Below are 13,342 nucleotides of genomic sequence, written 5' to 3' on the forward strand. Positions count from 1 at the left end.
GCCCTCTGGTGCCCACCTCAACAGCCTCCAATCAGAGGGCCCTGACTCCGTGCCCCCTACAGGCCACCAGGTGTTTCCAGAAACATCACTGTCACCCCATCCCTCCTGCTCCAACACCCCAGTCTCAGTAGTCCTGACTCCACTGCCCATCCTTCTCTTCCTCCTCCAGTTCCTACAGAGAGAGAGAGAGAGAGACAAAGGTGCTTACCAATCATTTGAGAGAAATAAGGACCCCATCCTGTGCATCTCTGTTATCTCTCCCTGCAGACCCTTCCTCCGGCTTCCTCTCATTCGTGCAGCTCTAGCAGGCTTGAGCTTGTCTCCACCACTCAAGAGCTGTGTGACCTTGGATAAATCATTCCACTTCTCTGGGCCTGTCTCCTTATTGTTAAGTAAAAGAGATTCCCGCCCCCACCCCCCCAACCTCTTGAAGCAGTGGGAAGGAATAACAAGAGAGTGGATGACAGTGAATTGGAAACTGTAAAGGGCTGTCCACTTTGCCAGGAGGCTTATTAATAGTCACTGTGTTGATGGAGCTTTTCAAGACGGAGAATAAAACGGGGGAAAGCACATAGCCCCCAGGTCTCCCCGCTCTGACCCCTTCTCCAGAAGGGCTACTCCCAGACCCCTCACCCACTTCTCCTCCCTCCTTCCCCCATCCCCAGAATCTCCCCAGTGGGCCATTCTCCTCCTCCATCCATCACCTGGGACTAAAGAGATTAATAAACGAGACTCATAACTCAGCTGCTGGGATACAGCAGATATTTACAGCTCCGTTTCAATTTGCAGAGAGATTAAGTGTTTGTCGATTTATTGTCTTGGTGTGTGTGTGTGTGTGTGTGTGTGTGTGTGTGTGTGTGAGCATGGCTGAGCAAGGCCCACTGCAGGCTGGCTCCATCTCCCCACTCCACATACTCTCTCACTCGTCGGCTCACTCCCCCCACACCATCTCCCACCCCTGCCAGGTCCCTGGCGCTGGTGGGGAGCCCAGGGCTGACCAGCCAGGGAAAGGCACTGGCTGCTGGAGTGGGCTCGTTTTTCTGACCAACTTGACCAGAGGGACAAGTGGCCTTGGCTCCAGGAAAGGTCCCCAGGGCCATGGAACAGGGTATTAGACAGGATGGGAGAGGGATACCATCCTTAGATGATTTAGAGGGCCCTTTCCGGGCCTCCTGCAGCCTCATCTCTCCCCACAGAGCAAGGGGTCCACAGGGCCAGGTAAATGTACTCTGGAGCCCAAGCCCCACAATCTAGACCAGTCTTTAGGTATCCAAGACCCCAGAATTTCCTGCCCAAATGGACCTGAGCCTGCTTCGGAGGGCCGTGCAGGCCTCTTCCCAAAGTCTATCCTCCCAAGAGTCAAATACTTTCAGGGATGCACCCATAGGATCAGGCGATGGCTGTTTAGGGGGGAGGGTGGGCACCTGCAGGGAACCTCCATTTATGCCCTTGTTCTGGGCCTCACAGACATCAGGGGCAGATCTGGAGATGGGGAGGCATGCTTCGAAGGAGAAGGCCCCCAGCCTAAATGAGGAGGAGCCTGCAGAGGCCAAGGGAAGTGAGACAGCCTGGGGAGGCGGGTGAGAAAGTGGCGCCTCCCCAGGGGCTGGGAAAAGGAAAGAGCTCTGCCCCAAATCTGAGCAGTGCTTGAGGAGCCAAGAAGGGGACACGTGAGCACAGGGAACAAAATGTCAAGCACTGCCTGACCCCCACACACCCTGAGCCACTCCCCTTCCCTGTTGACTTTACAGTCAGGCATATGCACTCACTTGTGCATTCATTCACTCATTCATCCAGCTTTCTGAGCATCTACTATGTGCCAAGTCCTGTTATCTCCCACTGCAGACCCATCTACACATCTGTGCAGCTATAGCAGGTCTGAGTCCTGTCTCCACCACTCAGGAGCTGTGTGATCTTGTATAAGTCACTCCACCTCTCTGGGCCTTCTCATCTGTTAAAAGGAGGGAATACTCTCCCCCTACTCTACTGTTGAGGCTTTTGAATGTATTTACAAGAGAGTGGATGGCAGTGCATTAGAAACTATGAAAGGCAGTCCACTTTGCAGGAAGCTTATTAATAGTCACTGCATTCATGGGGTCCTTTGAGATGGAGGGAGAAAGGGGGAGGTGGCACAACTCACCCAGACCTTCCTTTTTTTTAAAAAAAATAAATTTATTATTTATTTATTTATTTATTTATTTATTTACTTTTGGCTGCGTTGGGTCTTCGTTGCTGTATGAGGGCTTCTCCTTGCAGTGGCTTCTCTTGTGGAGCATGGGCTCCAGGCACACAGGCTTCAGTAGTTGTGGCACACGGGCTCAGTAGTTGTGGCTCGCAGGCTTAGTTGCTCTGCAGCATGTGGGATCTTCCAGGACCAAGGATCGAACCCACATCCCCTTCATTGGCAGGTGGATTCTTAACCGCTGTGCCACCAGGGAAGTCCCAGACCTTCCCTTTTGATCCCTCTCCAGAAGCTTGTCCCCAGGCTAAGTGACAGTAACATAAAGATAACTCCCTACAAAGGTCCCTGTCCTCAGGAAGCCCCCATTCAGCAGAAGAGACACATCAGAATTCAGTGGAGGAGAGTCATAGCCAGGACTCGGGTGCAGTCTGCTCAGGGGATTGTAGGAGCACAGAGGGGAGTGTACCTAACTCTAACCTCCCCTGCCAGGCAGGGCACACTTTATACGGAATGCCAGGCAGGGTACACAGACGGCACTGTTGTCAGTGGTTGTTAGTATGAAAACCACGATAGATCTTTGATTTGCTGGTAGAAGAGAAGTGTAGGTGGGTGAACTTGTTCCTACAAGAGCAATCTGATGAGTGGAGATTACGTGTGTGTGTTTGTGCGTGTGTATTTGTGTGTGTGTGTGTGTATGTCTGTATCTCCCAGGTGGAACCCTGGCCTAGGATCTCACCAAGAGACACTGTGGGGCCCTCGGGCTAGTCCCTTCCCTCTCTGGACCTCAGTTTCCTTGTCTATAAAATGGGGATTGGCCAAATCAGGGCCTAGCCCCAAGCACCCAAAGATTGGGCTCAGAGGAGATGGGGATGAGAGGGCCACTGGGGCAGCGGCCCCCAGAAGAGAGAAAATCAACAGCTGAGAGAGCACTGGACGGGAAGGGTATCCGGAGACCTGGGGTGCAGTTTCTATTCTGCCACTGACTTGAGGAGTCACCCTGTTTGACCCCCTTCCCTCTCTGGGCCTCCGCCTCCTCCTCTGTGGAGTGAGGAGCCTGGTCTTCATGATATCCTCCTTCATCCCGGCAAACAAGGCAGGCGGAGATACGACGGCCTCCTGGCTCCGCTCCTTGGTGAGATGGCTCTTGCGGCCCTGTATCACTATGCATCTCAGTTCCTTGATTAAATGGTGGGTGGGCGGGGCAGGAGTGCAGCTCTCTCTGTAAATAAAGCCAAGATGATGAGACCATAAATTGCTGAGGGCTCAAATCATCGACTGGTGAGGGTTGGAGGGGGGACTACAGAACCAGGGGGGACTGGGAGAGATTTGCTAACCTGGGAAATGGGGCCCATCCCTTCTGCAAACTGCCAGCTTAGCCCACCTTTTAATAATACTAATTATATCCATCAATCTTTATTGAGCTCTTACTCTGCTCCCAGAACTTTGTCATAATCTTGTTTCATCCTTGCGCCCATCTGATGAAGGACGTACAATGATCATCCCCATTTTACAGTTGGGGAAACTGCTGGTAGCTCAGTAACCCTCCCAGGGCCACAGGGCAAGACGGTGGGAGAGCACTCATTGGTCCAACACAGGTTTGGGGTTTCAGCCCAGTGCCTGCTCCTGCAGCTGCCTTGGCCAAGCCTCATGACTCAAGTCAAGAGCCTGGTGAGTTTGACTCATCGTCTCCCCAGCCTGTCTGGGCGGGATGGCTGCCTTAGTTTCTATTGAACCCCAGAACAGAGCTCTGTGGCTGCCGGTCCCCTCCCCAGGCCCACTCCAAACCTTTGAGAATACATGTGGAGGTCTACACACCACTTTACCTATACCCCAGATAAGGAAAAATTATAAATCAAGCTGGAGCCCACAAACTATTATACATGTTCTATTCTTCTACCTTGACAAATATATTTTAGAAACCACCTCAGAGGATTCTTGGATTCCACATTGGACCCTGGCGACATGGGGAGAGCAGCTCCCAGCCCCCTGCCCCAGTCCCCTCAAACCTAGCAGGAGACGTCCGCTTTCCTTCTCATCCAGCTCAGTTTCGATCCCACACCCTAATGACCCAGTGATCTTGTGAGACCTTTCACCTGTGTAAGAGTGCACGGTCCCCTTTAGGAGGAGAGGCCCTGGAAGCAGGAGAGGATTCTGGGGTCCCCTGTACCGGGGTGTGGTCTAGAACAGTACTCAGGCTCTGCATGGGCACACCCCTTGGCCTCACCAACTCCTCTCACCCCATGGGGAGGGTGCAGCCCTAGGAGGGCCAGAGCAGGATCCTGTAACACACAGGCCCCAGGGCAGGGCCCCTTCCTGTCCAGGGCTAAGGGCAGAACTGTCCCTCCCCCAGCTCAGTGACTCTATTAGGGTGGACTCCTGAGCTCAGATTAAATGCTTTTCAGTACAATCCAATTTCCTCCTGACGTGCACTAGAAAAGCCCAGTTCATGCGCATGCAGGCGCGCGCACACACACACACACACACACACACTCACGCACTGACACACACTATATTTGGTGTTAAATATCCAATCAGGTCCAAAGATAATAGAGAAGAGCCAGTTCACTCCCAGTTTAATCAGATAAAATGCCCATTCATCGTTCCTCCAGCGGCAGACCTCCCCTCCTCAGTGCCACCAGGACTGAGAAGCTGGGCTGGGAGGGGCTGCAAGAGAAGGACCGAGATGCCAGTGGGAACTGTGGCGAGGAGAAGCAGGTTGAGTAGGTGGGCTGTGCCTTTAAATCTTCAAGGAGGGGGGGACAGCGTTGCCCACAAGGGACTAATTATCCTTCAGCCTTTAGCCGGCTCTTACTCAGACAGACAAAAGGGAGCTCAGCAGCCCTGATGGCGCTAAGCTTCTGCGGCAGAATTTTTTTTACTCTCAGATATGCAAATCCACCTCCATGTGGTAGACGCAGGCGATGGCTGGATAGTGGCTCAGGGATATCGAAGGGCCAGCAAGGGCAAGGACCTGGTGGCTGGAGCCCCTCGGAAGACTGGTTTGGGAGACCGGAGGCATCTCAGGGTCCCTCCTCTGGTTGGGTGGGGAGCGCACTCTGAGCCCTGCTTCACCAGTGGAGGAGAGTCTCGTGGAGGCCAAGATGAAGGCCTCTCCCTCCCACGTTCTCCTTTAAGAAGTGGGAGCTCCTGTGGAGTGTCAGAGGGGCTCCCTCAGGAAGCTGGCTCAGTCCAGGAGCCAGTCCAGGTGGAACCCTCCTGCCCACTTGACCGCCTCCACCCTAGGACACAGCCACCAGGTGTGTTGCCCCTGCCCTAAACCCTTCCAATAGTTCCCTCACCTGCTGCATGAGCCCCTCAGCCTGACGACCCCTGTGACCTCTGAAGCCTGTGCCCCAACCCAGAATATTCTACCCACACCCAACTCTAATCATACTCACTCACAGCTCCAGGCCTTTGCTCCTCTGCTCTCTCTGCCTTATATCCTTTCCCCACCCACACTCTGGAAGGCCTGGCACACAGTAGGTGCTCCGTAAATGGGTCCACGGATGCATAAAGTGTCCCTTCCTAAGGAGCCACATGGCCCAGGGGAGAAGACAGGTCTGGATCAGAGGCAGGAAGTTTGCTTCCCACTCAGCACCCAGCCAGCACCTATAGGAACTTCAGTCTTTTCAGCTGTGAAATGGGAATAATGATAATGCTAACCTCACAGGCTGGCTGCAAAAACCCCGTGGTGCCTGGAAAGGGTTCTGTGAGCTGTGAAGGGCCTCTGGTGCCTTAACATTCATAGCAGGAGGTGAGAAGGACAGTATGGGAGAGTTTGGGGCATGGGGGGAGGCCAGATTTCCTCTCTCTCAGCCCCTCCAAGACCCTCATATCAGACGAACATCAGCCACTCCCTTGGGGAATACATTCCTCCACCGTGTATGGGTCTCTGCCTTACCCACCCCAGACCTTCCCAAATCCTCTGTGGAGTGAGTGATCTTACTGCCATCTCAGCAGGACTTGGGGCCTGACATTGAAAGTGGGAGGGGAGCTGGCCCTGAGGCAGGACTGGAGATGTGCTTGGGGCAGGTCTGACTAATCAGGATTTGCATTCTGAGACTGAACCCTGGGCCTGAGGTGGACAGGGGCATGGGTACCCAGAGGCACTGGGTAGAGAGGGAGCCCTCAGGCAATGGGGGCATCCCCTCATGAAACCCCTCCCCTCATTGCTGCCTGCATCTGTGAGGGCTAGGGCCCAGGGGGATTCCCAGGGATGGGAGGGGGGCGAGTCATGAGGGCAAAGTGGCTAAAAGAGGCTGGGTCACCAGCCAGGTGAGAAGGGGCTCTGAAAGGACCTTGTGACTCAAGGTTCCGATGGCAAAGTGTAACACAGATTTCCAGAAGCATCGCCCAGGAGTCTGAGAGCAGAAACCCTCTGTGAAGCTATGTGGTGAGCCCAGAGCCTGGCAGAAATGGAGCACAGTTTTCAGCACTTCAGGGCTAGGCTGGAGGCAGGCGGGGAGAACCAGCCAAAAAGGGTCCAGTCCCTGAGGATGGAGGGCAGAGGCCATAACAGCCTTTTTAAAAGAATCTAGATGGGGCCAGAGAGGCAGAGAAAAGGTTGGTGAGCTCCCAGGGATGGGGACCTACACCTGCCCATTCCCAACTACACTGAGGCATTGCCCATCCATGCCAGCCTCCCCTAGAAAGCTCTGGGAGTCGGCCCCTTCTGGCACATCAGGCCTAGGCACTTGGAGCAGAGGACCCCTCCCGGTGCTGGCTTTCCAGGGGCTAAGGTGAGCCCTGGGAAGGAGGAAGAGAGGCCCCACCTTCAGCTCCTCTGTCACCCCAGTCCCTCCCTCAGCTCCAGATTGTCTTTGCCCCCCTTGAATCCCACAAGAGGCCCAGATGTCCAGCCTGGGGCTCCTTCCCCCACACCAGAGATCTGGAAAGTGGCCCTGGGACCTCTTCCCTCCACAGGCCTGCTCCAGGGCTTTTTTTCTCCTGGCCTAGGGAGGGAACACTGAATGGGAAGCCGTGGGCACACACCTTCACAGAAATTGTGAGATGGGGGAGGGTGAAAATGAGAGTCTAGAATTCAGGCCTGGAGCACGCTAGTCTAAAGACATGATGTTCTACTAATAATCTCAATTCCTTCCAACCAAAGACAACCAAGAAGGTGGGTGGAGGTTATTAGGAAGGTGTGTTGGGAAAGGACATAAAGGACTTAGGCTCCTGTTAGGTGATTCAGGGGAGAGTTCAAGGATATAAGGCTTTGCTCTGGTCAGATGCTCTCAGGAGGTGGGATAATTCTATGAGTGGGGATTTTAGTGATTCTTACCCAGAAAGCAGGGGAACAACGAGGCTGCAACTGTCCTTGGTAAAGAAGCAGCAGGCGCTCGTATTAGCCAGGAAAGGCTGCTGTCTCGTCATCTGTGTGGTTTGGACAATGTTCGTGTTTCATCTGTGTTCAGACATGATTATGGAGTGGTCTTCTTTTTGTCTTGCTGGTCAGAGAGTAGCCTTGTATGATGCTGTGAAATTATGTTCAACAGGAGCACACTGAGGTCTAGCTGAGTGTGCCAGGTGAGCTCCTGGCACATGAGGGGCTGCTGCTTTCTTTCCCGGTAGCTTCTAAGCAGAGTGACCAAGAAGAGAGGGAAGGGCATGTGTTACACATGCACCAGTGCTGGGCACTGTGCTCGACACTGGACAGTCACTGCCCACTTAGTCTTCACCCCAGCCCTGTCCCCATTGTACGGATGATGAAACTGAGGCTCAGAGAGGCCAAGTGCTTGGCAGAGCCAAGAGTAACTGGCAAAACCGGAACATGAACCCTGAGCTCCCTGGCACCAAAGTCTCTTCCACCTCCCTGCCCTTGGCCTGGAGGCTGAGCCTCTGCCCACACCTTGGGGCACAGGACCCTAAGCTGTGTCCCCCCAGGCATCCCAGCTGGGCATCTCTTGCTGCAGCAGCTTAGCCCGGCTGTCACAGGCCAGCCCCAGCGTCAGCAGCCGCTCTGGCTCAGGCTGGTCTCCTGTGCCTAGAGGTGTGAGGGGTAATGAGGCCCCATAATTAAGGTTTCTAGAGACATGGCCAGGAGATTTATAGACAGGCTTTGTCAATAACTGTGCTCGGGACTGCAGATCCAGCGAGACATCGATAAGTGCTCGTTATAGCTTCTCCCTGCTCCCTGCCCTGTACCCCCTCCACCCCCTCCCGGGCCTGTCAGCCTGCCTGTTCACAGCACCTATGTACACAGGCTTCGCTCAATTAATTTGCACTTGTTGGCACCATCTGTTCCTTTCATGTGTCCTTATCGGGAGCGTGTGGGTCCTGCCTCCCCCTCAGATATGCTCCAAGGCAGGGACATAGCACCTCCCCTCAGACTGGGGCTCCACAGGCTGGGGCACTGTCCCCCCGCTCAGTCTAGGACTCCTGAAGGTGAGGCCAAGTCCTCCTCTTCCTTCACCTCCCTCCCCACCTCTAGCCCCTCACCCTGGTGAGCCGTGCCTGACCTGAGGCCCTTGCAGACCACCTCCGAGCCCTCCCCCACCATGCAGGGCCTTGGCCCTCTAATGCCAGTCAAGCCATCCCGCAGAAGGCTGGCCGCCCCTGGGGGCTGAGGGGCAGGGCTCTGGTCCTGGTCCCACCTCTGGCTCCCACAGCCTGAGGTTTTCAGGTCCCTGCTCTAAGAACAGCGACACCATTTAGCCATAGTGTGGGCGGGGGCTGAGAAGCCACAGGCAGGTCTGTTTCCCATGAGCAGTGTGGGTCAAGGGTGGTACAGGGCCTAGACGTGCCCAGTCCCCAGGGCAGGTGGCCCACCCAGAGAACTGAGAAAGGGCAACATCCTAAGTTTGCAGGCCCGTGACTGGCTCCCCATCCCCAGGTTCTTGGCGGCCAACATCCCAACCCTACCCGCTCAGGGCCACTCTTTCCTCCAGAAGGTCTCAGCCCCTTCCAACTCTGATAGACCGTGCTTCGAGCCCTCCGCGCAGATCCCTGAGACGGCCTGCCTTTCCCGGCCCTGAAGAGCTATGAAGGCTGAGCTGGCTCTGCCACGAAGGGGCTGTGGGAAGCAGGGCAACTTCTTGCCCTCTCCGGGCTCTGGTGCCCTCTGCATCTCACTGGGCATGTGTACAAGGCAACCAGGCCTTATCCTGGGAAGGTCTCGGGAAACTCATAGTCAGGCTTGGTGCCAGCGTCTCGTTCCCGCCCAGCCCACCTCATTTGACTATAACAGGCTCCATGCTTAGGCCTCGGCCTGGCATTAAAGCCCCCGTGACTGGGCCCTGCAGTCGCCCCAGCCTCATCTCTCACCACCCCTCCTCCCCACACATCCTGACTGTCTGCACTTCATCCAGTGTGCCAGGCTGCTTCTCACCTTCACACCTTTGCTCCCGCTGTTCCCTCTGCCAGGAGCCCACCCCTTTACTCCTTTATCCTCTCACCCTTCAAGAGTCATTGGGGCTCCGGGATGCCCTCCCTTTACTCCTCTGCCTTCACCCTGGTGGGGGGAAGGGCCTGGCTGAGAGGATCCCCCACTAACGCACCGACCTTACTGATGTATCGTATCACACTGTGTTTGCTGCCACATCTACTACAAGACAAGCTCCTCGGGGACGATACAAGCTCCAAGCCTTGGTCACATCTGTGTTCCTGGTGCCCAGTACGGGCCTGGCCTAATGGGGCTGCTGGGCAGTGTGTGTTGAATAGATGGACCCTAGTATCCTTAGCCCGGGTCGGGGGAAAAGCAGTACTCACCCTCTCCCAAAGATGGAGGGCAACGTTCTTCCTGCTTCCTTGGCTCCCTACTAACAGAGCCATGGAGGTCTCGGGGGTGGGCTGTGGATCCATTAGGGCCAAATGCAATGCACAACCGGGGAGGCACCCAAGGAGGGGTTTTACCCAGCTCCCTGCCCATGTTCCCCCCAACCCACCCCTGCCCCAGGCCCAGCACAGGGCCCCTGTGTGAATGTTGCTGTGGGAATCATAGTGAGTCCTCTGCCACAGACAGCTCCAAGCCGTACCCTGCCAGGGTGCCTGGAGCTGGGATTTGCCTGGGGGGTGCAAGGCGAGGGACGTGTGATTCATGGCTTCCATGTGTGTTTCAGGCCCACTGATGGCATTTCTGCCAGGAGAGGGTTTTAGAAATGGGAACCCACGGGCCCTTGGCAGGCCTCTGGGTGTTTGTGTCTGAGGTCCCACACAGCCCATGTGCAGGGACACAGAGCCCTGGGTGCCCAAGGGCCCCCTCCCAGGCTGGAGCAGAGGCCTGTAACCTGGCAGGGCCCAAAGAAACACAGCAACATGCTGGAAGCAACGGGACAAACCACCTCGTCCCCAGTCCCCTCTTTTCCTCTCCTGTGTGTCAATGTGCTTTACTGCAGGGAGAGGCAGCGTTCGAGAGGACAGCCTCAGGATGTAGGAGCCAGACTTGGAGCCTGTGTGGGTGGCAGGAGTAGGGCAGCCAGTGGGTATTATAAGGCCCGCATGCCCTGCTCGGAGTTCCCCTGAGCTGGGAGCAGGGGAACACCAGGCCCTGCAGTGGCAAGATCCCAGCCCTAGTGAGTGAGGAAGTGGGGAGCTTGAACCCTGCCTTGGTGGACCTGAAGGCCAGTTGAGGACAGGAGAGCCAGCCCCAGAGTCTGGGCAGATGGTTAAGAGAGTGGACTCTGGAACCAGCTCCCCCACTGGAACAAGTTCCCTGACCTCTTCCTGCCTTGTTTCCCCCCTCTGTAGAATGGGTATAATGGCAGCTGCCTCATTGTGTTACTGGAGGGATGAAATTAAGTTGATCCATACAAAGTATTTAGAACAGTGCTCGCCCACGGTGAGTGCTTCTTGTCTGATTCAGGCTCTAGAAGCTCTGAAAAGGAAGCTGCCATCTCTTCTAACCAAGGACTGTGGAAAGGCTTTTGTCAGGAGGTGGACTCTTAGAACAGATCTGCAGAGACAGGGTGAAGGCGCCTCCATCCTGTTGGTGCAGGAACTGCAAAGGCACAGAGGCAGGACAGAACAGAACCTCTGTTCTTCCCCCAGCAGTTGGTTCTGAGGCTGCAGAAGGCAGATGCGTGGGGTGGGAAGCACTCTTGGAAAGGGAGCTGCGCTGTGAGGCTGGAGGGGGCGGGGCCAGGATCCCCCTGGACCTTGACCACCGAGCTGGGTGAATAACCCCCGCCCAATGCCACCAGGCTTCTCTGTTCTCCCCTCTACCTCCTCCCCACCCCAGCCTGGTGCCTACCCTGCTTTCCTGGACTCACAGAGGAAGGACATCCCCCAGCCCCACAAAGAACCCTAGTTTTCACATAGCAGCTCTCTGCCGTGCCTCACCACGCTTTAAGGGGTGGGGGGCTCCTTAGCACCCATTTTATGGATGAAGCGCCTGAGACCAGGCAGGTCTCTCTGGGGTGCAAGGGGCAGGCTCAAGTCTTTGGGTACGGCTTCTCCCCACCTCCCAGGATCCCATACTTACTCTGCGTCCAGCGATGGACCCCCCTGAGGGCTCCACTCGTAGCCCCTGCCAGAGCAGGGCTGGAAGACAGCCGTGTCTAGGGCCTGGCTGAGCGCAGCAATGCCTCCACATGGTGCATTATTGATGGGGCTTCTAATTGTGCGTTTCCCAAAGTCTACAGGCCTTTGATGAAAAATTCATGGCACGCCCGAGGATGGGAGCAGATTCAATCGATTGGCAGAGCAGCAGACGTGGGAGCCCTGGCCCCACTCAGTGAGGGGGCGGCTGAAGGCCGGGCTGGGAGGGGGCATCAGTCTGGCTTTGCCTTTATCCCAGGCTTCTGCTCCAGGGTCTTGGGACAGAGGCGGGTGGTGAGGGGGGACACACAGCAGAACGCAGCAGCCCATATTCCCTGTGGGGAGGCTGAGGGGCAGGATCAGGAAGGTCTAGACCCACATCTGGGGTACCATCTGGGTGACTGGTGCCGTCCAGAGAGGATGGCCAACTCCGTCACAAGCCTCATTTTCATTTCCTTAGAGGAGTGTTAGAGCCTCCAGGGCCCCCATGAGGCCTGCAGAGGAAGGAATAACATTTCCAGAGCCGCTCACGTGCCAGGCACTCTGCTTGGAGCTTTATCCCCACAGCCTCAGTACATCCCCAGCAGTGCCGGGAGATGGGCACAGTCACGCTCTCCATCTCACAGAGGAGGAAACTGAGGCTCAGAGAGGGACTCAAGCACAGCACTGAGCAAACTCGAAGCCCACTGCCTTCCCACTACTCCCAGCCAGCTCAGAAATGAGCCCCAAAGCCGTGTGGGGCTTACCCTGTTCAACAATCCTGCCCCATCCCTATTATAGGGAGGAAGAAACCCCATTAAGAAAAAGTGAACTCTCTGGGGTCTTAAAGTAAATTAAATGAAAAGTGAGGCCTGCAAAGGAAAAGAGTAAGAGTCCTCCTATAACACTGACAGAGGCCAGAGACCCTCACCCATGCAGAGTCCTGAGCTAGCACCCAGCAGCCAGGGGTAGGGGTGCCTTAGACAGGGCTAGAGCTTTTGAAACAGGTCAAGCTGTCTGTCTTGTACTGTCCAGTCAGGGATGATTCTTGTGTCACCATTGAAACCCCCGAGACCTGCGACATTCCTCCATCCATTCATTAACAGGTGAACAAATATTTATGGAGTCCCAGTTTCATGCAGGCATCTTGCTAGGGGCAGATGAAGGGGTAGGGTTATCAGGAAAGGATCTGGAACCAACCTTGCTTGGGATAGACAGGCTGGACCCAGCTTAGTTGGAGAAAAGGCAGACAGACCGCTCCATGCCCTAGGAGGGTGTCTCTACAACCCTGGGCCAAGGGCAGTTATAGTAGATGGCTTTGCCTTAGTGACCAAGGCCGTTTCTAGGTGGTGGGCTGCCTTGTTTGGGTTTGTTTTCCATTTGCTTCCCAGTGTGTTCCTTTTAAAAACATCCACCCATGTTTTCTCCGCTGAACTAACAGGAAAGGAATTTGTCCAGACTATCAGGAAAGCAGAGATGGGAAGGCCCCAGGGGCAGGCGCGGGGGCCCTAGGCCTCGCTGTGCAGCTGCAGGAGAAGGGTGAACCCAGCCTGGGCTGCTGTGGAAGGACTGGTGAGAGTGCAAGGGCCAGATAGAGGGGAGACTGAGGGACAGAGATAGGAGGAGGCTGAGGGGGAGAGGAAAGGCGAGACTGTGGATACTGGGTAACTAAGGGGCAGAGACAGTGGGGATGGAGCGGGGAGA

The 13,342-nt window shown here is 55.6% G+C and overlaps 1 protein-coding gene across 1 annotated transcript in view; it reads left to right on the plus strand.

Moving 5' to 3' along the window:
• The first annotated feature begins 10,174 nt into the window (after positions 1-10,174).
• Positions 10,175-13,342, plus strand: part of LOC309654899 (coiled-coil domain-containing protein 33-like) — a 35,124-nt gene continuing 31,956 nt past the window's right edge. The window contains exon 1 of the mRNA XM_082449486.1: positions 10,175-13,210. The gene's annotated coding sequence lies outside the window, so the exon portion shown is untranslated. The remainder of the gene's footprint in view (positions 13,211-13,342) is intronic.

The sequence above is a fragment of the Balaenoptera physalus genome (genome assembly GCF_965194825.1).
Source record: "Balaenoptera physalus genome assembly, chromosome: 2".
Taxonomy (NCBI): Eukaryota; Metazoa; Chordata; class Mammalia; order Artiodactyla; family Balaenopteridae; genus Balaenoptera; species Balaenoptera physalus.